The following is a 24,782-nucleotide window of genomic DNA, read 5'->3' on the forward strand; positions in this document are numbered from 1 at the left end:
TTTTCATTTCTCTTGCCACTTGTGGAAAGTCTTTGTCACATTTTTGTACCTTAAGAAAGTGTCAGTGTAGTGTGAGGAGCTAGATACTGCAGAAAAATTTCTTCCTAATATGTCTGCCTGTTCTTCTAGAGTCGATTGAGTATCGGGGGCTGTCAATATGGGAATAGTAAATGAGGAGTAGCTTCCGTCTAGTTTGTGAACTTGCTCCCACATTTTTTTGGACTTCATCGAACTATTTATTGACGTCACATATCTCTGCCACGATTCTTTTTCAGCCTTTTGACAAACAAATCGTGCTTCTGCTCTTGCCTTTTTAAATGCTATAAGGTTTCCTTGGGTTGGGTACCTGCGGAAAGTTCCCCAGGCCTTATTTTGTTTCTTTTTTGCATCCCGACATTCTTGCGTGTACCAGGCTTTGTTAATGCGATGCACAACTCCCGAAGACTGTGGAATAGCTAAAATCTTAAAATCTAATTGCATTATGCAATTAGTAAACCTTTCATTCAATTCATCTACAGTGAGCTCAGGCTGAAAAAAACTTCTTCCAGATTGGCTTTGGACTGGAAAAGTGGCCAGTCGGCTAAAGGGAGCTTCCATCGTCGCGGTTTGCTTGGGGTGACTTTTGGTGATGATGACATGCGGATTAGTACTGGTAGGTGATCACTCCCATATGGATTCTCTAAAACTCCCCATTTAAAATCATTAAAGAGAGAAGGTGAACAAAATGACAGGTCTAAAACACTCATCTTTCCCGTGCTCGGAGAGCAGTAGGTCGGTTTACCCGTGTTTAGTAAGCAAATGTTGTTAGATAGAATAAAATCTTCAATAATTAGGCCTCGCGCATCAATTTTTTCGCTTCCCCAGAAAGGAGAATGTGCATTAAAATCAACTACCACATAAGGTTCCGGTAGTTGATTTATAAGGTTTTCTAAGTCATTGAGAGCTATTTTTCGATGTGGCTCAACATACACGCAGCACACTGTGATTCTTTTAAATGTAAGTAAGATGGCTACCACTGCTTCAATGAGTGTCAAGTTTGTATTCACTAGCTGCAATATCATTCCTTACAATGATAGCAACACCACCCGAGAGCCTGCTAACGTGCTCTCGGTCGTGGCGAAAAGCTTTATATTTTTTTAGTATGTTTTTATGATGCGCACCGAGATTGGTTTCCTGAACGCACAGCGCTGCGGGTAAGAATGAAACAAGAATGTCTTTTATATCGCTGTAGTTTCTTAAAAGTCCTCTACAGTTCCAATGGACTAAGAACGCCATTTTATATGAGGAAGGTAGAGAGACTAAGTTTTTTCTGGCCCGGTGATTCGGGCCTTTTCTTTTCTAGTTCGCTCCAAGGAGCTCCGTCGCCTGTCAGATGTTGACGGCCCCGGACGGTCGTCGTTTGTTGTGTCCATTGCGTCCTCGGACGTGCTGGACGATTGTGCAGACTGCACAGACACATTTGTGGTAGATCTCGCCGTTACTGGAGAGACCTTGGGGCCAGCTGACCTAGAGGCCCGCGCAGCCTGCTTTGGGGGTGGTGGAGCAGCCCCAGCTACTTCCACCGGGGACGTAGAGGTCCCTGCCTTAGGTGCACCGTGTGTCACCTGGTCAGGTTCCAAGGGCTGCTGTGACGCCGCCCCCTTTTGCGTCACAACAGAATAAGTTGGGGTGTGAGTGGACGTGAGTTTCTTACGTGCTTCCCTGTAAGTGAGGTTTTCTTTGACTTTTAGTGTGATGATATCTTTCTCTTGTTTCCATGTTGGACAGGTTCGTGAGTAAGCAGCGTGGCTGCCCTCACAGTTGACGCAAAGATGCGTTTCGGATTCACAGTTCTCAGCGGGATGCTCGTGGGAGGCACACTTCGCACATGTAAGTTGGCCTCGGCAAGTCTGTGAGCCGTGGCCATACCTTTGGCATTTGAAACAGCGACGCGGGTTAGGTATGTACGGTTTCAGTTTTATCTTCGTGTACCCTACCTCCACAGCCTCGGGCAGTGTGCTCGATTCGAAGGTAAGGACTAAGTGCCTGGTCGGTATCTCTTTGTTATCCCGTCTGATTTTAATTCTGAACACATTGATGACATTTTGTTCTCTTAGTCCTTCAAGGAGTTTTTCTTCACTTAGGTACTCGTCATCTGAAATGACTCCCCTCACCATGTTTAGAGAGCGGTGTTTGGTGACATTAACTGGGCATTCCCCAAAGCTGGTTACTGTTGGGAGTTTTTCATTCTGATGATGGTACATAATTTCCAAGAGAAGGTCGCCATTTGGAAGTTTTTTGACATTGTATCCTCGGCCTATTGCTTCAGTCAATGTCTTGGTCACGACAAAAGGAGATATTTGCCTAGTTGTTTTTTGAGGGTCTTCACTGTGCATCACGTGGAAGCGTGGGAATCTGTTTGCATTCTTTAGAAAGAAGTGCAGTTTCATCGGTCCGTCCCTTTTTCGGGAACGATCATTGGAGAGCAAAGAAGAAGCCATACAGTAAGTTTTTGTTCAGCCGGGGTGGCGGCCACCCACCATGGAGCCCAACGAGGGGACGGGACAGGAACTCGCAAAGCAGTCCTGCCCACGCCAGCCGTACACCCCGACTATAACCAAATATTGCATAACGCAGGGTGGTTAGCCACACAAGGTTAACCCTAGCCGCCAGGAAAAGAAGGAAAAAACAAGAAGGGAATAGAGGACAGGAGAGTTGTGAGAAAGGAGATAGGAAAGCGAAAGATGGAGGGGAGGACAGGAAAAGGCGACTGCCGATTTCCCCTGGTCGGGTCAGGCCAGAGGTGCCGTCTACGGGAAGCAGGGGCCAAAGTGGTGTGTTGCCTCCACCGAGGGGCCTTAAAGGTCCAAACACTCGGCATCGGCTCAACCACCAGGATCCCCTTTTCCCCGGACACGGCGATGCCACGCACGGCTAAGCGTGGGTGCTGGGGTTCGTGGTGTCGCACAGTACACCAAACATCTGCTTTAGCAGATGCCCCCTGCGGGGGCAGTTGCTATTTGATACCGTAGACAAACGAGCTGAGGCAGTCGGTGACTTGAAGATTCCTTGGAATGGATTCGAATGCATGGGTCCTCTGCGAATTAATAGGCTTTTATCACGTGTTCCCGCCCTTTTTGTCCATCCGCCTGTATTTCGGTTGCTCGCTGCCATTTCGTTGTATCGGTATCCCCGATTGGTCTATTGCACAGCCTCCCATAGTCCCAGTTAGAGCATATCCAGAAAACAGCTGTGACGTTAGAATCGGGTTTACCACAAAGCATGACATGGTCATGCCTTTTCCCGCACATGTAAAACACTGTGTAAAGGGCAGACATCCGGAATGTTCTTGCTTGCCCCGGTCACCAACGACTGGCAACGGTGGGCGACCGAGAGCGTCTGCATTAGCATTTAGCTGTCCTGGGCGGTACTCGAGGTCATAATGGTAATGGACAGTAGCAGTGCCCACCTTTGAATTTTTCCTGCGGCTATGAGCGGAATCGGATTCTATGGGTGAGACAGTCCTCTCAGTGGTTTGTGATCCGTCACTAGAGTAAAATTCTTTGCTAACAAGTACTTGGAAACGCCTAAACTTGGAAACGCCGAACACCAAAGCCAACGCTTCTTTCTCGAACTGCGAATAATTCTGCTCTGCAGGTGTCAGTGCTCTCGAACGGAACGGCATGGGATAGTCTCGATCGGTTCCCAATTCGATGTGACAGCACCATGCAGACTTCCACTGGCGAAGCATCGCATTCAAGCAGCAACGACTTTTCAAGGTCATAGTGTACCAGAAGTTCCGCTTCCAACATAACACGCTTGGCTTTCTGGAAGACTTCATCGTGTGTGGCTCCCCACTGCCGTTGCGCTCCTTTAGCCAACAGCCTATAATGGAACCAGAGTGGTCGCGAGGTTGGGCAAAAACCTAGCGTAATATGTGATCAATCAAAAAAAAAGGCTTTCAACTGGCTCACCGTCTCTGGTCTTGGTGCAGCGGTGAAGGCTTCCATATTTTTATGGGGGTGCCAGCAAGTTGCATTGATCTTATAACCCAAGAAGGAAATTTGCTCCTCGCGGAACCTGCATTTGTCACAATTCAACTGGAGTCCGTTGTCACGCAACCGCTCGAAGACTTGCCGGAGAGTTGAATTGCCGTTCTTTTTTGGCAATAATGATGCCATCCAACTACACCTTGACGCGAGGGAAGCCTTGCAAAACGGATTCGAGACGGCGCTGGAACAAAGCTGGAGCCGATTTGATGCCGAAAGCGAGGCGGCTGTATGCAAACAACCCTTTGTGTGTGTTTAACACCGCCATTTTTCGTGCCTCGTCGTCCAGTGGAAGCAGATTATATGCGTGTCGTAAATACAGAGTGGTGAACACCTCCCCTCCCGTACAGGGATGCTAAGATGTGTTCAATTTTTGGCAACGGGTACTGCTCCAGATATGTCGCCGGATTCACGGTTATCTTGAAGTCGCCATACAGCCTAATATCATCGCTTCGTTTCTCTACGGGTACGATGTGCGTAGCCCTCTCGGAAACTCTCAGAGGTGATGTGAAAGCACTTCTTCCTGTAGCTGGAGGGCGATTTCTGCAGACACCTTTTCCCGGAGCGCGTAGGGCACCGGTCAAGCCTTTAGAAAGTGTGGTACAGCGGCTTCGTTTTTGTGTAGCTTCACGGGAGGCCCCATTGCAACAACCCAACTTCTCCTCAAAAAGTTTCGAAAATTCCACAAAAACCTCCGCTGTCGCTGCGTCGCCGTGAACCACATGCACGTTCTGCGACGCGCATTCTTCCAGCAGTGCCATTCCAGCCTTGCTTGGATGGTATTCCGGCCGCCCAAGAGAGGCCCGTCGCAATCGACTACAACAAGCGAGCTGTCCACTTGCGTATTACCGCATTCGACCCTCTTGGCTACTCGGCCAAGGACCGGCAGCGACACTAGGAACACGTCAGGCGCAGTGCAGTATTCTCTAGTGTCGGCCACTATTCGCGATGGTTCTCGAATATCCTCATTGGAATGACGCTGATAGTAGACCCTGTATCCACCCGCATGCTCAGCTTCAGGCCTTCCCAGCTGAACTCCTTTTCGAATGGCCGCGTGCACTCGTTACTACTATAGCTGCGAGCTACCGAAGCGTGAAGCATTTCTTCTCCAGTGCCGTGACTGCCGTCTGGCTTCTTCACCGCGTAAGTTCCTGAAGGGTTAGCGCGACCACTGGAGCACATCCTTGCCAGGTGTCTCTTCCTGTTGAACTTGTTACAGTCGCTTTCTTGTGTCTGCACACTTCAGAAACATGGTTCGAGCCACATCTCCCCACTAAGTGGAGTCGGTAAGGAATCCCGCGTCCAGACCAGACTTTTGCGGATTCCTCCTGTACTTACGAAGTTGGCAGCCCTGTTGCTGAAACTCCTTTCTTGCATTGCCCGGACATTAGTTTCTGCGGTTTCCGCTGCTAGAGCAAATTCTTCAGCGTCCGCCAGGCTGTCGAGCTTGTTTGTCACGGATTCCGCAGACAATACGATCCCGCAACGTGCGCTCCAAGAACTTCTCGAAACATGATCCTTTGCGAGACTCTCAGGTCACTGATGTAGTCCCGTACCTTCTCGCCTTCTGCTTGGTTCCGCATAAAAAAGCTTAGCTCGCTGCTATCTCATTGACTTGGGGATCGAAGTGGTTGTCCAGGAGCTGTACGACGGCCTCGTAGCTCAGGCTGCTCACCGATGCCGATTGACGTTGGCCTTAAAGCACGCCCACCACGTTGTCACTCAGTGCCGACACCGGAAGCGCACGCTGCCTCCCTGGATCTGTGATGCTGCGGCCCTCTGAGAAGGCCTCCAAACGGACACGATAAATGCCCCAGCTTCTGGTCCTGTCGTCGAATTCGGGTGATCTGGCTGTCATCGCGCCGCTATCCCAACCACTGAAATAACGGAACGTAGCCGACGGGCAGGGTAAAGAAAGGACGTTAATTTTTAGGTGTTACGGGTTTTATCACAAAATAACACAGGTCACATGCTATGCCAGCGTACCGCACGTGTACCCTTGTCATGCTCATTAGTCAAGGTTACACATCAGGACGCGCGCTTGATAACACTACATTCTGGGAAACGCATTAGTGAATAATTTCTATGATTTGTGTATGTTTATTCGGAACAGTGGGAATAAAAAACAAAAGCATTTCTGTCCCCTAGTCAGTCCACACAAGTGGTATTCGGTAACTGAGGTGTCTTAACTAACACGACGCATTACTGCTAGAGTATAATTGGACATATTATGTCGGATAACTTTTGAAATCGTTGACGATATAACAAAGCAATTTCAACTCGAATAATTTGTTCACATTTAGGACGGAATGCTCTGAGATATACAAACCTGTATGCTCATTGTATGCAAAATTTTCTACATATTGTCGCACTTCGATAGAACCCCAAGGGGGGTCTAAAGATAAAACTGTTTAATGTTCAACCGAAAACAGTCTTGCGTTGAAGCTTCGCTCTCTTCTAGCCTTGCGGTTGTAGTCCCAATCGTTATCTTTGGTGTCTGCTTCTATGCGGCGTTTGCCCAATCCTCAGCGAGCATCATCCCGATGACCACAAAAGGAAGTGGGAGGTCAAGATCAGGTCGATCGGTGGTACGGCTTCATACGTACGACATGGACGACGTCGGCTTGATGCTGGCGTCGCTTAGATGTCGATACCCCGTCTGGCACCACCTCATACGTTACGTCGGGTAAACGTTTCGGAACAACATAGGGCCCTAAGTATCGCCGCAGTAGTTTTTCGGAGAGCCTACGGCGGCGAACAGGCGTCCAGACCCACAATTTGACGCCAGGTTCGTACATTACATGTCTGTGGCGAAGATTGTAGCATTGTGCATCGTACTCCTGCTGATTTCTGATCCACACATGCGCTAGTTGTCGAGTTTCCTCTGCGCGTTGAGAAAATTACTCAGTGTCCTGATCGAGTTTATCGGCGTCGGCATTTTGAAGCAATATTGCATCCAGCATCGTTGTGACTGGTCGCCCGTGAAGGAGGCTGAATGGTGTCATGCGAGTTGTGTCTTATCGTGCCATATTGTAGGCGAATGTTACACTTAAAGCATGTCCGCGATGGTCTTATTGAGACGTTCCATCAATCCATTCGTTTGAGGGTGATAGGCCGTCGTTTTAGGGTAACTGGTACCGCTGAGGCGCAGAACGCGATCTCCAAAAGTTCAGCCGTAAATGCAGCTCCTCTGTCAGTTATTGTATAATGTGCTGGATCGCCATGCCTGAGGACAATGCTCTCAGCAAAGAACCGAGCTGCTTCGGCGGTGGTACCCCTTGGCAGAGCCTTTATCTCCGCGTAGCGTGCTAGATAATCGGTGATGAGAATTATCGATTTATTCCCAGCTGTAGACATCGGAAATGATCCCAGGAGGTCCATGCCAATTTGCTTGAAAGGTGTCTTTGGCACTTGAAGAGGTTGGAGTAGGCTGGCTGGTTTTATAGGGGGTGATTTATGGCGCTGGCAGTCGACGCACGTCCGTACATAGTGCTTCACTGTCGCCGGCAGTTTCATCCACTAGTATCTGCGCTCTACTCTTACCAACGTGCGGCTGGAGCCGACAGGTGACCGGCGTTTGGATCGTCGTGGCACGCTTGCAAGACTTCAGTACGGAGAGCCGTTGGGACGATGAGTAGATGACTGTTTCCCATAGGACATATACTATGGTGAGGCTGCCCAAAAGTAATAAAAAATAATATGCCTCTGCCCGTGCTACTAAGTATAATGGGCTTAAACCAATTACGACAAAAATGAATAGGGATTGCTACAAAAAAGAATTCCGCATTGAAGATAAGGGAAAAAAAGAGAAGGAAAAAAGAGAAGGAGAAAATATATAAAAATAAATAAATTCTACTATCCAGCCCAACCGCCGCCACGGGAACGGGAACGCTCATAGCGGTTTTATTTTCATTTTTGTGCTTTTCTTTTAAACTCAGATGTGATGTCGCGCGTTTTACATGCTTTCTTGCTGATAACATTTTTTGTTACGTAGTTGTTTTCCGGATTCGTGATAGGGGTGGATGGTGCATGGGACAGGACTTGCTTCAGATGGTGGTGATTTGAGGTCTTGTTGGGCTTTATCTTGGCCGGGATGTTGATTCCTGATGTGGTGGCCAGTTGCCTTGCTGGTGGATCTGGGTATACTGAGGGGGAAGTTTGCATCCCCCCAACCCCGTGTTTTTGTTCCCGGTTTATCGGTGTTATTGTGTCCCACCCCATCCCTAATATGGTATGAGTTGATGAGTGGTGCTTTCATTTCTGTTGTCGGTAGCTGAACTTTGCAGTTATGTTCCCCAGACCTTTCTGGGGAACCCTGGCTAATTGACGAGGACACTGTCGCAGAGACAAGATGCAGGTGGGGCCGATGGTCTGGGCCGCACGAGATTAGGGATTTGTGATGTGGAAGAAGGACATTAGGGTGAGAACGAATGAGAATTTAGATATGAGGAGGAAAAAAAGTGAGCAGGAAAGAAAACTGAGGGGGGAAGCCATTGAGGTTGGGTGGCTCTATGAAGATGGATTTTGAGTGGAGATTGAGGAGCTATATTAATTGGAATTAAATTTGGGAGGTACGTATTTTCCTTCCCCTTTCTGCCTTCCCCTCTCCTCATTGGGGGGAGGTGCAATTAAGTTAGTTTGTTTTGATGTATTTTGACACTCCCGCTCTCCCCGTCCCCAGCCACGAAGGGTGAGACAACAAACGCGAGCCAGCCCCCGCCCCCAGAAATTCCCATTAGTGTTTTTGCCCCCCTCCCCCCCCCTCCCTTCCCCTGATTTCCCTTGTTAAGGTATGTTTAGAGGGGTTGATTGGGAGGACCCCAGCCTTGATGTTTTGCTGGGTATTTGAAGATCTTGAAGGTCCCGGGCGTAGTTACTAGCCTCCACCCGGGAGCCGCTTCTGTGAGCGACTGACCACCCTCTACTTACCCGATGATGCTCGTGCGAGCTCACCCGTCTGCTATCCTGTAATGGGGTAGCCAGTGTGCAGGGTACAGTGAAATGGTTATTGCTCTTGGCGAGCCGAGTGTTGGATTATGGGCCGGCAGATAGCAGTACTGCGCAGCAGGGCTGTCGAGTTGGGCTTCGCCTCTGCCACTCGCGTTCCTAGCTGGGGACGCTGTGAGTGCGCAGCACCGATCGTCAGTATTTTTAAACCTGCTCGGTGCCACTTTCGGGGCCCATCAAGGGTAACCCGCTCTGGTGGTGTGGAGGCCGGATGCCTTAGTTGAGGTGCTTGGCCTGATATGAGCTGGTTGGGACAAACTCATATAGGGTAGTTAGCTCTGTAGTAGGGGCAGAAGCCTTATTGGGAGGGATAGCTTTGGCCCTGCACCAGTTGTTGCGTTGTCTTGATTTGTTGGGCCTGGGGGTCAGGTCCTTTGTTAGACCCTCTTTTTCCCTTGTTTTATTCCGATTCCGTCTTTTTCGCTTAGAACGGTGATATGGTGAGATATATTTAAGTAGATTGGTTTAGGGATGACCGGCGGCGCTGAGGAACGAGAGCCATGCCCGCGATACCACCCCAGCCGAGGCAGTGGAACGGAGAGAGATTGAGGGTGGAAGGATGAATTAATTGTTCTTTTTATTATGTGTAGGTAAATGGTTTCACTAGGAGGGCAGAGGTTAAAGAGAGAGAGAGAAAAGAAAAAGATATAGAAGTTTTAGCTCTCACCTCCTTGAATTTCCTAAAAGGGTTGTATAATTTAGGAGGATGATAGGGGAATTACGATGAAAAATAAAAAAAAAGGAAACTGCGTTTAGTAAAAGAGGATTGGGGGAAATAGGAAAATAAAAAAAAGGAGGAGGATGGCAAATATTTTTAGGTTGGTGGCTCCTCCCACGGCGCTCCGCCCCCTCGCGCATTTCTAGATGGAGTCTGGAGGAGGCTAGCAGTATATGTGTTAAAAAGACTCAACTGACGGACCAGTCTTGTTGAGGTTGTGGGCTTCACCTGTTGGGCTCCTCCTCTGGTGTAAAGATATCATGTTTGTGCTATTTCCTGACTAATTTTTTGCCATTATTTCTTCTAGTGCTTTGTATGTTTCCTTGTGTTTTAGAATTTCTGGTTTGTACTGGAGGGTGTTTGGGTATTTCCGTGTGATAGGTTGTTTTTCTGTTGCTGTGATGGGGAATCTAAAAGGTAGTGATCTATGTTGTGCGTCGGGACCCCGCATTTACAATTGTTGGTGGTGGTTTTAAATTGTTTAAGGTAGTGTGGTAGGCGTCCGTGTTCTGTTAGTGCTTGAGTGGTGTAGTAGTTGGTGGGGAAGTATGGTGGAATGTGTCTTGCGTATTTAATCCAGTTGTAGGTGTTTGTGTCTCTGCCTACTGTATGCCAATGAGTTGACCATTTTTGGTACGTTTCTTTACGGAGGGTTGATTTAACATATATATATTGTTTTATGATTGGGATGTGTAGTTCTGAGCCTTGTTTGGATGGTCCTTCTTGTAAGGTACGTCGTTGCGAATAAAGATTAGAGTTTTTTTTACGCAATTTACATGAGTTTCTATAATATGCCTTATGAAGAGAGCCATCGTGCAAAAATCCGTATAGAATCCGCAAATGCCACAGAGAGGAAGACGCCAAAGACGACGATTGGGACTACAAGCGCGAGGCTGGAAGAAAAGGAAGCTTCAACGCAGGACTGTTTCCGGTTGACCATTAAACCGTTTTACTTTTAACCCCCCCCCCCCCCCCCGGGATTCTATCGAGGCGCGACAATATCGTATTTCTACTTCCTGCAACATTATCAGCCTCGCGAGGTTAGTTTTTGTTGTAGACCCCCATACAAATAAAAATAATGAATATGTCAGTGAATTAGGGTAAAATATAACTGCCATTTCAACCATTTCGGAACAAGGTCTCTATTATTGTATAGCACACAGCGTTACCTTGATATATTTTGCAAAAATCTTATTGATATACAGGGTCCAACTCAATTATTCTTCAAAAATGACACCTAAAAAACTTCAGGAAGGAACACGTTCACTCACACTGTTTTCAAATGCACGCCTTAAATGTAATAACCTTTGTTTTACTAGCATTTAAATCTAGTGTATATATATTCAAATATATACAGCCATAAAGATAATTAATCTAACTATGCATTTGCCTCGGCCTGAATATTACAAGATGCATGCCAGAAAAAATGCATTGGTATCATCTGCGCATAAAATTATTGCGGGATGTTCTTTGGACGGCGATTATATTGATACGTGGCAAGAAGGGTACCCCAAGAAACACAACAACCGTTGACTTGCGTGAATGTTCCGGCAAACGCCAACCTTCTCTCAGCACCAACCACTGTTGCTACAGCTTCGTCTTCCTTCTATCTCTCTGTCGTTGATCGTCGTCTTCTTTAATGTTCAAGAACATATGTCACCCCCCCCCCCCCCCCCCCCCAACGAAAAGCACAGTCCCGGTGCGTATAGGTCGGTGAACTACAGCAGGAGTAGTACGGCTTCATTCGGTGACATGAACGATCTCAGTACGTGGCATAGCGGACTATCGTGGCGGATGCACAGGAGTGATCTCGTATATCACGGGAGTGGCTGGCCGTAAAACACGGTAGGCGCCTGCGTAGCGTAGCAAGAGCTTCTCATATCCCAACTCTGCGAGCAGGTTCAGAGCAAGACGAGAGAGCCCGGAGAGTAGTGGACATCCCGATGACGAGAATCACGGCGGCGTTTTTGAGAATTTTGGGAGGAAGCAAGTCGGCGGCGAGCAATAACACGGGCGGCGTCAGCTCGGGATATGGCGTCACGAACATAAGACCTCGCATTAGCGATGGGAGGTAGTACGCTGTCAAACGGAAGTGAAGGGTCACGTCCGAATAGAAGGTAGAAGGGCAGGTAGCCCACTTCGTCCCGTCACGATAGATCGTGACGGGACGAATTATACGCAAACGTTACAAACGGCAAAGTAATATCCCAATCACGGTGATCATCCGATACATACATTGACAGCATGTCCGTGAGCGTGCGGTTGAGGCATTCGGTGAGGCCGTTAGTTTGTGGATGGTAAGCGGTGGTTAAATAGTGCTTAATGGAGCAGTACCGGAGAATTTCGTCAACTACTCGAGCAAGAAAGCAACGGCCACGGTCAGTGAGCAGCTGGCGTGGAGCACCATCGAGTGGGATGACGTCGTGGAGAAGAAACGCAGCCACGTCAGTTGCACAGATGGTGGGTATCGCCGGTGTGACAGCGTAGCACGTAGTATAATCCGTGGCCACCGCAATCCATTTATTACCCGAAGCAGACAATGGGAAAGGCCCGAGGAGATCTAGGCCAACTCGGGGAAACGGGTCTATTGCGATGTCGATCGGCTTCAGGGATCCAGCAGGTACAACCGAGGGCTTCTTCCGTCGCTGACATCGGTCACAAGAAGCCACGTAACGATTAACAGAGCGGTAGAGGCCTGGCCAAAAGAAGCGACGCCGGAAACTACGCATGTCCCAGTTACTGCAGGGTGTAGGAAATGCACTTACAGCACGAATTTTGTCGGAGTCGAGTTTAACACCATGGGCGTCGACCAAGTGTCCGAGCATCATGCGTTCACGTCGCCCGAAGCTACACTTGATCGAGTTCAGCTGAAGGCCAGCTCTTCGGAAGACTTCAAGAATGGAATCATGGCGATGGAGATGACTCTCGAAGGTCGAAGAAAATACATTGACATCGTCGAGATAGCACAAGCACGATGTCGATTTGAAGCCGCGTAGAAGAGAGTCCATTATAAGCTCGAATGTTGCGGGCGCATTACACAGACCAAAAGGCATCACATTGAATTGGTGCAGGCCATCGGGAGTGACGAAGGCGGTCTTCTCTCGGTCCCGTTCGTTGACTGCGACCTGCCAGTAACCGGAACGAATACCTGTCGAAGAGAAATAGCTTACACCGTGTAAGTATTCGAGAGCCTCATCTATCCTGGGGAGTGGGTAAAAGTCCTTTGTAATTTTGTTGAGGTGTCGGTAACCAACACAGAACCTCCAGGTATTGTCCTTCTTTTTAACAAGCACAGCAGGTAACGCCCAGGGGCTGCTCAAAGGTTTTATAATGTTGCTTGCCAACATATTCTCTACTTCCTCTTGTATGACGCGACGTTCAGAAATGCAGACTCGGTAAGGTCGTCTGTGAATTGGGCTAGCGTCTCCGGTATCGATGCGATGAGTAAAGAGGGACGTTTGACCCAAGGGTCGGTCAGCAAAATAAAAAAATATCACTTTACGAAGTCAGAAGGCTCGTAAGTGCTTCAGCACGATCAGGGCGCAAGTCAGGAGCAACCATTCCTGATATGCGGGTCTCTGGAGGTGGGGACGGTGCAGGTCATGTCGATACTCCAGCAGTAGGGTCAGGTAAAAGAGCAGCCACATTAAATTCAGACAATGGGGTCAGTTAGGCGAGATAAATTCCCTCAGGAAGAACTTGCACAAAAAAGCTGAAGTTCAGGACTGGAATATACGTGTTGTTATTCGCTATGTGCACGATATTGTGAAAGAGAGCGATTCTACGCTGCAGAGTCACGTCGGTTATGGGGTAAACAACGTAGTCGCCATCAGGAACCGAGAGAAAAGGTGACATGAGCATATACATACACTGGGGCTTCTGGCGACAGGCAAATAAATGTAGCGGAGCGGAGACGAGCAGTGAAGTTTCAGGAGGTTGTTTGTCAGGGCAGAGCGGCAGGTCTAGATGAAGCAGTCCAGAAGAACAGTCAATGAGAGCGGAATGTGCAGTTAAAACGTCGAATCCTAATATAACGTCTTGAAGGCAACTGGTGAGGATTGTAAATAACAAAGGGATGCGTCGGTCGGCAATTGTAATTCTCGTAGTACACATACCAATCACAGCAGCTGTTTTGCCATCAGCAACATGAATGGTAGATGAGGTAGCGGGTGTAAGGACTTTCTTGAGGCGTCGGCGGAGCGAGGAACTGATGACAGAAATATGGGCGCCAGTGTCAATAAGGGCAGAAACTGAGACTCCGTCCTCAAGAATATCGATGAGGTTACGTCTGGGCGCGGAGGTCAGTACCGAGTTAGTAGTCCGGGTCGGTAATGCAGCGTCACTCACGGGTGCTGCACTCGCTAGTTTCCTGAGTGGTGCCGGCGTATGATGGGGAGGAGCTGCGACGAGGTACTGGTGAACGGGATCGACGAGCCAGTGGGGATGGAGATTGGCTGGAGCGACAGGCAGTGGGGGCGGTTTCGTTGCGAGGCTCATCTGGTTGAGGAAGAAAGTGTCCAGATCCATTATAGGCGGGGCGGGGCTCCTCTGGTTGGGCAGGGAAGCGTCGAGGTCCATAGTGGTACCGATGGTCGGCGTTGTGATAGGAGCGAGTGGTGAGGAAGGTACGGCTACGGCAATGAAGCGAAATGTGGCTCGACAGCAAATGAAGCGAATTGGCCTGTCGTCTGAGGTGCGCCACTCTGCAGGGCCCGTATTCCGAGTTTGCGTCGTTATCGAAGTGTCGCTATCTCACGTGACCACGAGTCATCTGATTGGTTGAAATGCCGGAACTGGGTGTTGCCACTGCGGAACCGCGTTTCCACTGCGTTTCCACCAGTCAGGTGACTCGAGGTCGGAGAGATAGCGACTCTCACGATAACGACGCAAACTCGGAATACGGGCTCTGCAGAGTGGCGCACCTCAGACGACAGGCCAATTCGCTTCATTTGCTGTCGAGCCACATTTCGCTTCATTGCCGTAGCCGTACCTTCCTCACCACTCGCTCCTATCACAACGCCGACCATCGGTACTACTATGGACCTCGACGCTTCCCTGCCCAACAAGAGGAGCCCCGTCCCACCTATGATGGATATGGACACTTTCTTCCTCAACCAGATGAGCCTCGCAACGAAACCGCCCCCACTGCCTGTCGCTCCAGCCAATCTCCATCCCCACTGGCTCGTCGATCCCGTTCACATGTACCTCGTCGCAGCTCCTCCCCATCATACGCAAACTCGGAATACGGGCCCAGGACTGCGACTAAGGTAGCGACGTGGGGAAGCCTGGCTGGCGGTAGCAGCAGCCACTAGAGGGAACAGGGTGTGATGGTGACGGCGGGGGCACGGGGCTGGAGGAGAGGCCGACGTGGGCAAGTTCCTGGCGAACAATGGCCTGTATCATTGCCACGGTGTCGGGCAGCGGAGACGTGAATGGTTCATGAGCTCTTCGAGTTCGCTCCGGACGATCCGAGTCATGTTCGTTGGACGAGAAGGTTTTTGCAAAAGGGCCAGGTCATCACAGGATGATGTAGCCGCCATGTTCGGAAGGCGCTCAGAGCGATGTACGAGACGTCGTTGTTTAGCCTGCTCGAATTTTCAACAGGCTTGAAGCTCCGAGCCGACGGTAGAGCAATCCGTGCAGAAGAGGATGTTGGACGCATCATCCGCGATACCCTTGAGGATATGCCCTACCTTGTCACTTTCCGGCATGGAGCTGTTCTTCTTGAGACGCAACGCAAGCATGTTTTGAATCTGAGCAAGGTAGGACTTCGTACGTGGGGGATTGGGCACGAGAAGAAAGAGCCCGCCCAATGGCCTTCCCAAACAAGTCCTGAAGCTTTTGCTTACATATTTCCCAGGTCACCAGCTCTTGTACGTGATTTTGGAACCACGTGTGAGCTGTTCCCGCCAAATAGAAAATAATGTCAGCCAGCGTGATGGTTGCGTCGCAGTGGTTGTTCCTGCTGCAGCGCTCGTACTCATCCAGCCAATCGTCAACGTCTGGCTTGTTTTCGCCATTAAAGACTTAAAGACTGGCTGATTTTAGCGAGTGCGATTGACTAAGCCAATGTTGTCGCAGTGGTAGGGGCTGCCTCGAAGGTCATGGTGGCCGTTTTTGACGTTGTTGTGAGCCCAGGCAGGTGGCTGCCACAGCTCAAATCCAGCTTTTAGCAGCTAAATGGGCTATCTGTGCGCACGGGGATCTTTAGTCACCTCCACCAAGATGATACGTGACAAGAAGGTTACCCAAAGAAACACAACAGCTTCGTCTTCATTCTGTCTTTGTTGTTGATCGTTGCCTTCTTCAGTGTTCAGGACCATATGTAACAATATCATTGATATAAACAATAAAAAATATTGGACCCGGAACAGATCTTTGCGGAACACCGTATATTAATTAGCTAGGTTGTGACATGGTGACCATTTAAAGAACTATACTGCACGCGACAGGAGAGATAACTACGGATCAGATTCAGGGCAACCCCTCAAATGTCATAAAACGGTACCTTATAAAATAAAATATCATGTTTAAAAAAAGTGCAACTGTGAATTGTTTTTCAACCATATTAGAAAATATTTTTTCTTTACTCAAAGTGCCATTTCAGTCGATTTCTCACGAAACCCGAACTTTTCTTTCACAAACATTTCTTTGTCGTCAAAGAACGTACACAGTCTGGTTTGATCAAATGTTCCAGTATAGAAAATAAAGGAAGTACAGATATAGGTCTATAATTATTTATATTGTCATAAGAGCCGCCTTTATGTAAAGCAACCACTCTGGCAATTTTCATACCATTTGGAAAACACCTTGGACTAACGCGTTGTTACATATACGTGCTGCAAGGGCAAGCTGATTAAATCTGCAACAGCAATAAAAGGTTCGGCCTTAATTTCATGTAGTGGATTTGTCTAGGTTTATAAGGAATGTGGACACTTCATCATCACTTCATGAATTAAAGAACATGGAACCTCCATCTGGAGAAGATACTGATCAATTTCAGGTTTTCTGTCCGGTTTCTGAGACGATTCACCAGAGGCGTGATAGGAAATGCGCATTAAACTTGTCTGCCAAAGCAGCGCCACTGTATTCAACGTCATTAAATATTTATGTGCTAGGAATATAGGATGTCGTCCTTCACTTCAGGTCGCTAAAACAATTCCAATTTTTCTCAAGTCAGTTGGAGATTGCGGCAAATTTGTTCGTACAGTATTATTTCCTTGCTTTTTTGATATCAGAACCTAACTTATTTCTAAGTTTTTTGTATGATTGGATCTTTGAAATGAATTTGTCAAAAAGTTTATCACGGGTTTGTATCTGTTGAAATAATTATTTTGTTACCCACGGCTTTCGAGACTTTTTGTGGGTTTTTCCCGTTGTCAAAGAAAATGCTGTATCATATTTGCTTTTTACTAAATTAAAGAACATATTGTACGCTATTCTAGGATTTAGCTCACTGTAAGCAATGCTCCAGACAATGCTTTCCACCATCGATCTAAACGTAGCTAAATTTCCTTGATTGAAACTGCGATGCATTATCTGGTGAGTTGTTAGTTAATAACTGCATCACGGGAAAGAACGGGGCAGTATCTATTACACTTGTTCCGTGGAGACCTGAACCGCGCCGTAAGGGAAGGGAGGAAGGTGGGAGTGAAAGTGGAAAGAGAGAAAAAGGTGCCGTAGTGGAGGGCTCCGGAGTAACTTCGACCACCTGTCCTACCAGGTGTTAGCCGAGGAGCTGGCAGACCACCTGTCCAAGGCCGCCCGCCCCGCCCTCGGCCCTCTACCAAGCCCTCCGCTACGTGAGCCTCAGACTCGCCACTCCCTTCCTCCCGCAGCAACCTCCATGGTCGCTGCTCAGTGCTCGGATCCCATCACCACCCACGGGCTTCTTCGGGCCCTCAACCGGTCCAAGAAAAAGACGGCTCCAGGTGCAGATGGGATCACCCTCCAAATGCTGCGCAACCTAGACACCCCAGAAAAGGCCCGCCTCCTGCAGGTGTTCAACGGGATCTGGGAAAGCGGCATCCTTCCCGAGAGTTGGACTACGGCCATCGTGGTCCCCATCCTCAAGGGGAAGAAGCCCCCCAGCAGCTCTCGTCCTACCGCCCCGTGTCCCTGACATCCGCAGCCTGCAAGGCCATGGAGTCCGTGGTCCTGGAGCGCCTCTCTTGGATTGCACGGGTGAAGAACTTTCTCCCTGAAAGCCAGTCCGGGTTCCGGAGACACAGGTGCACAGCGGACTCCATCGCGGACGTGGTGTCCACCCTGGAAGAGGCACAGTACATGGGCGACGTCGCCTTTCTCGCCCTTCTGGACGTCGAGTCTGCCTTCGACCATCTACCACACCAGGCCATCCAACAGGCTCTGGATGACCTGGGAGTCACAGGTAACCTGCGGCGTTTCATAACAGCCTTTCTTTCCAATCGTACCCTGCAGGTCCGGGTTGGACAGACCCTGAGCTCGCCTCGCCCCATCAACACCGGAGTGCCCCAGGGGTCTGTTCTCAGCCCCTTCCTGTTCAACCTGGTCCTGGTCGGTCTCCCGAGCGCCATCAAACAGGGTCGGGACCACAGAGTGCTGACTTCGATCTGCGCTGGCGACGTGGCGCTCTGGGTCCGGGCCCCAAGGAGGAGGATGATCTCTGCTAGGAAAGCCATGCAACGAGCCCTCGACTCCGTGCAGCAGATCCTTATCGACAGGGGGCTCAAGCTCTCTGCCGCAAAGTCTGAGGCCCTCATGGTGCACCCTTCGGGAGCACGAGCGTCAGCCCATGCAACCACCCTGATGATCGATGGCACCAGCCTGCCCTGGAGACGCCAGGTCAAGTACCTGGGGGCTTGTGATCGATCACCGCCTCACATGGATCCCTGCAGACAAGGCCTACCTGGGACACCTGAACCGGGTTGGCCGAGCAGCCTAACGTCTTCTTGCAGGGGGCAATGGCTGCTCAACATCATGGGCAATCCGGCTGTTTGAGGCGGCCGCCACCTCTTCCATACTTTATGCCCTCCCTTTTGTTTCCCTCAGGCCCACCAGAGTGAACATCCTGGACGGAGCACGCAGGAAATGGATCCGACGCCTGCTGGGAGCAACGCAGTGCTCTAGGATTGCGGCAACACTGGCGGAAGCCGGCGTCTACCCCCTGACTCTGCAGCTCCTCCAGAGAGGCCTCACTCATGTGGACCGCCTTCACCACGCCCCTGACGGAGCTTCCCTCCTGTCACGGCTGCGCAGCGCCCCCCATTCACGGATGGGACTACTGACGGCTGTATACAAGGACTTCATCGGAAACGCCCCAGGGTATTCCATCCTCCCTCCTCCACCAACACGTCCTCCTTTACAGGTCACCCTTGACCTGGAAGGGGTCAGCAAGCGCCGCTCCCCAGTTGCTGCCCTGGGCCAGGCCGCCGCAGCCCTGATTGAAGAGTGCAAAGGGAGCACCCTCCTCTTCACCGACGGCTCGGTCCTGCCTTCCACGGGCCAGGCTGCAGCGGCTATGACGGCCCCACAGGTGGGGGTGTCCAGCTCTTGCAGGCTCTCCTTTCCAGGTAGCTCTACTGCAGCTGAGCTGGCGGGCCTCCACCTGGCAGCGGACTACCTGGAGACTGGTCAGCCCCCAGGCTTCTACACCATCCTGTGCGACTCGAGGCCGGCACTGCAGCTCCTGCGCAAGCCGTCCTGCTTCCAGCTATCGGCTTGCCACCTACGAGCGCGCCTCCAGGCCCTGGAGGATGCCGGCTTCTTCATCTCACTGCACTGGATCCCGGGCCATGCGGGCATCCAGGGCAACGATGAGGCCGACGCACTTGCCAAAGCGGCCCACTCCGACCAGGTAAGTATGACTCACCATGTATCCGCCTTTGACTTTTCCAGGCTCCCCCTCAAGAAGGCGGTGAGGGCCCTGCACCCCGATCGGCGCATCGCCGAGGGGAGGACATTCCACCGCCTGTCTGACAAGCTCGCCCGCAGGGAGCGAGCTCTCCTCCTACGTCTCCGCACCGGAGGTTCCTGGACGCCCACGGAGCTGTATGTCCGTGGCCGGGCCCCCTCCCCAGCATGCCCCTCCTGCGGTGATGCAGGCACGCTGGGGTACCTCCTCTGTGTGTGCCCAACACACGCCCACCACCGTCGCAAGATGGAGGCAGGCTACCGGGCCCTCGGACTTCCTGCTGCCACCGAGGACCACCTGCTCTTCCCGGCCAGGAGCCCCCTGGCAGCCCACCGGCTCCTGCTGGCCTTCCTGGAGGAGTCCGGCCTGGCTGCACAACTGTAGCCTACCACCGGGCCTGCTGACCTGCTGGCCACAGCGTTGGAGACGGAGCCGATGACGAGGACGACGACGACGACGAGAGCGACTCCACGATGATGACCCCCCTCCCCTCCCAACATCCCATCTCCCCTTCCCCCCGGACACCAAGAGTCCCGCCGGGAATTAAGGCCGGCATAACCCGTGTCCGGTATCCCCTCCCCCCCCCCCCCCGAGAATAACCCAAAGACCCCTACCTACCTACCTACCTACCTGGAGATTTTTAACGTGCACTGACATCGCACAGTTACACGGACGCCTCTCCGTTTCGCCGCCATCGAAACGCAGCCGCCGGCGGTCGGGTTCGATCCCGACCACCAGAGGCTTCAACTCCATGCTAGTTAACTGAGAAAGCTCCTGTGCGATAGCATTGATTTTTTGCAACAATATTTCATTTTTGGTCTGAGAAATTTACGTACTTTCAAATTATTCCGTCTGCTGTATTGTTCCACTGTTTATTTGCTGTCGCAGTTCAGCGATTTCCTGAGTAGTGCTTTGACTCAATACCTGCCTCAACCTTTTCAACCCTTTTTGCTAAAGCAACAATCTCAGTCGACTAAAGCTTCATTTTAGTCAGCAGTTAATCGTACTGATCTGAAAGATGCTGGACAGACATTTCCAGACTTTCTAGAGCCTTTTTGATCTGGTAAAGGTATGTAACTTCTGTTTAATTGCAGGTAGTTCACCGAACGTTTGTTGATTTCTATCAGTATCCTTTCAGTCAGAGACTGCTCATTATGTGCCTTTGTTACATTTCTTGAGCCTCGAGCGACTGAAACAACATGTATATTTGACACTTCCAACTTTTTTTTTATCGCTATCTGTCACTGATTTGTAGGCGGCATTGGTCGTATTAGACCAGGCGCCTAAGTGATAATCGTACTGGCATTCTGAGCAGATTAGGTACAGGTCTTCTGCCGGAAGTTATTGATTACAAACTAGGTTGGCCTGCATATTTTCAATCTGGTCCTCGAGGTCTTTGACGTCTTGGCCTCTTCCAACTTTCCGCGTCCCCAGTCTCGTTTCCGCGCGGTCTTCTATCTAGGTAGCGTGTCATTCTCTTCCGGTCCATGAGTGAATGCTCCATGTCCCTCTCCTAGGTGCAGATGCTTTGTTTCGTCAGAACCAGCTTGTCAGTATCCTTCACAAGTGTCTGTCACTTCTGCTGGGAGACCTTTGGAGAAATGTTCACTACCTTTTGACGAACTTGGTTCTGCGGAGTCACATGGCCAGCGGTGCGCTACGTCATGGGTCGTGCCAGGCGGCGCAGAGCAGCCATCTCCTCGTTGCAGCCGCTTGAGCACAGTCTCCTTGGTCCAGTTCGGGCCCTCCAAGGTACCGAATGCGGTTCTCCTGCTGCTTGCTCTCCTTGAGAATCTGCGCCATCTGCTGTTTCCGGCGCTTCTGGGCTTCCTGGTGCCTCCTGCTCTCTACCTTCATCATGGTACCCAACACCAGCTTGTTCATCTGCACGTCTGCCACCTCCTGCTTGAGCTTGCCGACCTGCCGCTCGCACTCTGTCAGGTTCTTCATGAGTTGCGCATGCCCGTGCTTGGCTGATTGCATATTCTTCAGTTCACCCTGTAGTTGGTAAGTTTGCGCTAAAAATCACTCTTGATCTTGCGCACTTTCTCCTCGGAGTCTTTCGATGTGCTCTCTGAGCTCATGTTTCGAGGATGCTGCCCGTTCGACTTCCGTCTCGCGGATCTTCTGCTGGAGCTGCTTCTCCTCGTAGTGCATGCACATCGTCTGCAGCCTGCGCTGACTCTGCTCCAGCTGGTCAATGAGCTCGTGAACGAGACCGTGGTGAGGTTCGCCAAGTCCTTGCCTATTGTTTTATCCTCATTCAGCTGTTTAGCTTCTGATTAAGAACACTCGGTGTTTCCACTGATATCTGCCGTGTCGTAATCAGCCTCGGAATTTTTTTTTTATTCATCCTTTTTCTCTTTGCTGGCCTTGGATGACAGGTACTTGGTGTTGTTCTTGAGATTCTACACGACCCTCTTGGCCTCCGCAAGAACGTCCTTCACGCTGGTCTCGACATCGCTGTTGATATCGTAGGCGCCACTTACAGCGATGGTTGCGCAAGGGGACATTGAGAGGCACGTCTGTTACCGCTGAAGCTGCTTCCGTTGTTGAGCGCACACTTCTTAAAACTTCATCAACTTGGTCCTGAGCTCTTCGACCTCTTTGAGGTAGCCCTGAATGAGATTCTTGACGTTTTCCCTGGTGTGTGAGTCCTCGCGACCAACCAAAGAGCAGGCAGCCTGCTCAGCGAGCAGCTCTGTGTTCTTTACTGTTAGCCACTCTACCGTTTTCTGCAGGGTCTTGATCTGCTTGCGGAAGTTGTTGTTCTCGGTCTGGAGCGTGGTGTTCTCGTAGAACTTGTCATTCACTCGCCTCGTGCTATCTTAGCCAACCAGACGCTTGCCCTGTTTGTACTCTATAAGCTCCGACTTCAGCGCCTGGATCTCATGTCTCAGGGCAGTGATCGTCTGGTTTGACTTGTCCTGGTTTACTGTGATCCGATTCTTGATGTTCCTGGCTCGATTGGGATAACTGAGTGTGTTTAGCGTCTCCACGAAATCTCGGTTGCATGCGTAGACGCAGGCAATCATCAGGGTGCGGCTGTCTCCTACTAGGGAATCTTATAGTAGCCTAGTTAGCTTGGAGTCCCGATATGGAACATGTGACACCCTCTTCGATGTGTCGCCCAGGGCTGAGAGGATATTACTGAGAGCAAGGAGGCCACAATTTATGGAGATGCCTTTCTGGTCCTTGTCCCCAGGGGCACTCGTGCGTTTTAGCCTCTCAGATACAGCCAGGTTGACAACGTGGAACTTGGCAGTGAGCGCTTCAAATTGACTCATGGATGACCCTTCTTCCCTTTTGACCTCGGCGACGGTGCTGTCTTCGTTGCTGTTAACATCATCCACATTCAGCTGGACAGCTCGCTGCAGCTTGATGTGCAGGGTGAAGATTGCGTGTGACCTGGACGACTGCGCACTCATTGAGTGCTAGCCGTTGTTCGTGACAGAGCTCCCGATTCAAGGCACTTCATAACCTGTTGTACATTCTGTACAGCTTTTTCCGCCACACCAACAGTGTAGATTTCATCCCTTGCATCTTCGTGGATTTTCACAGACCGTCTACCCGGTTTATGCACGCCTTTGCCGGAGCTCAGCAGGTCGAAAATTTATTCATTGTATAGCTCCATAAACTGTACGTTGACCTTGAAATCGGGCAGCGGCTTCTCATAGTCTCGCGCCTCTTGTTACCGACTGGCGATGTCCTGGAAGAAGTGTCTCCACGGCTTGTGGGATGATGCCCTGCTCGTGGGCATTCGCGCGGAGGTCATAGCCAGTTTCCATTATGTAGGTCTTGCCTGAACCAGTCTGGCCGTAGGCAAGAACTGTGGCGTTGTACCCTTCGAAACACTCCTCAGTAAGTGGACTCGCACAGGTATTGTAGATGGTGTCTTGTTCCGAGGAGCAGTCGAAGACTGGGTCGAAGGTTAACGCTTTCTCCTTGCCGACGCATATGCTCGCCAGTGGTAACACTGGTGCAGGTATGACACATGTCTGTCACCTCCCGAAGTATCAAAGGCCGCACCCGGACGGCTACCCGAACACTGGTGTCGTCGCCCATTTAGCGGCTGGCAGAGGCTCGGCGACGGCAGGTGGCTCGCTCAGCGCTAAACTGCACTCTTCTTCTTCTACCTTGATAAATGGTACAGCCACAAAGTGGGATTGGTCAAGGTTCAGTGTGGGCTGCCAAATATACTACATAAACAAAATTAGTTTAATAAATTAATTTAAACTAGACAAAAAACTAAGATTTAAGATCAAAGAATTGAATGAAAGGAAACAAATGCAGAGCAAAAATTTGGAAGTTTGTAAATTTGGAATACAATTAGCAAGGGAATCTGTAGGTAGCCGTGATGTAGTTATGTAAATACTGACAAATTTGAAGCAACGCAAATCCTTTTGCACTCGCACCGAAGGAGAGAAGCGGGACCGACAACATAAATCCCAATTGTGCTATTGGAATTTTAAAATGTACCCTTCTCTGGTGTGAAAACCTTCGGCAAGCGAGAAGGAAATGCTCAATATTTTCAATCTCACCGCAAGCCTCAGAAAGGTTTGTGGGGCTGAACCCGCATCTACATAAGTAAAGATTTAGGCGGGGGATCCTGCATCGCATGAGAGTCAGCGTTACCTCACACTGCCGTAATTGACATGAACGAACTTTCCATGAGTACATGAGATATTGGTTTCTGCTGTAGATAGCAAGGGATCATTGCACGAGACGGCTATGTATTCATAACGCTGAAAACGGGACATTCCAAAAATGATGATATTAGGGATGGTACATGGAACAGGTGCATCGAGCTGATTTAGCCAAGAAGTCTGCCGCTTCATTTTGGAAAATACCGCAGTGACCGGGGACCCAGATGAAGCGTACTTCTTTCACCCATCCCGGTATGAAATACTTTAGTGAGCGGCTCAAAAGAGCATCCCGTGCTGATTCCAGTGACAATAAAAAAGGAAGAGTCTGATAAAAAATTATTTTGACTGATTTCAGGGAACTTTTAAAAGTGCAAGCCCAGTTTCCAACATGGCAACGCCCTTTGGCCAATTTTGAAAAGGTATATACTGATGAAAACAACTTAGGAGCGGCCCTTGCCATTCCCAATGCACTGGAGAAAGTGAGGCGGAAG

At 50.1% G+C, this 24,782-nt stretch overlaps 1 pseudogene; it reads right to left on the minus strand.

Moving 5' to 3' along the window:
* Positions 1–20,986: 20,986 nt before the first annotated feature.
* On the minus strand, positions 20,987–23,710 carry LOC146206401 (kinesin-like protein KIF21A pseudogene; annotated as a pseudogene).
* Between the last annotated feature and the right edge of the window lie 1,072 nt (positions 23,711–24,782).

Source organism: Amblyomma maculatum, chromosome 1 (assembly GCF_055883805.1).
Source record: "Amblyomma maculatum isolate TAMU_Amacu chromosome 1, ASM5588380v1, whole genome shotgun sequence".
NCBI classification, from domain to species: domain Eukaryota; kingdom Metazoa; phylum Arthropoda; class Arachnida; order Ixodida; family Ixodidae; genus Amblyomma; species Amblyomma maculatum.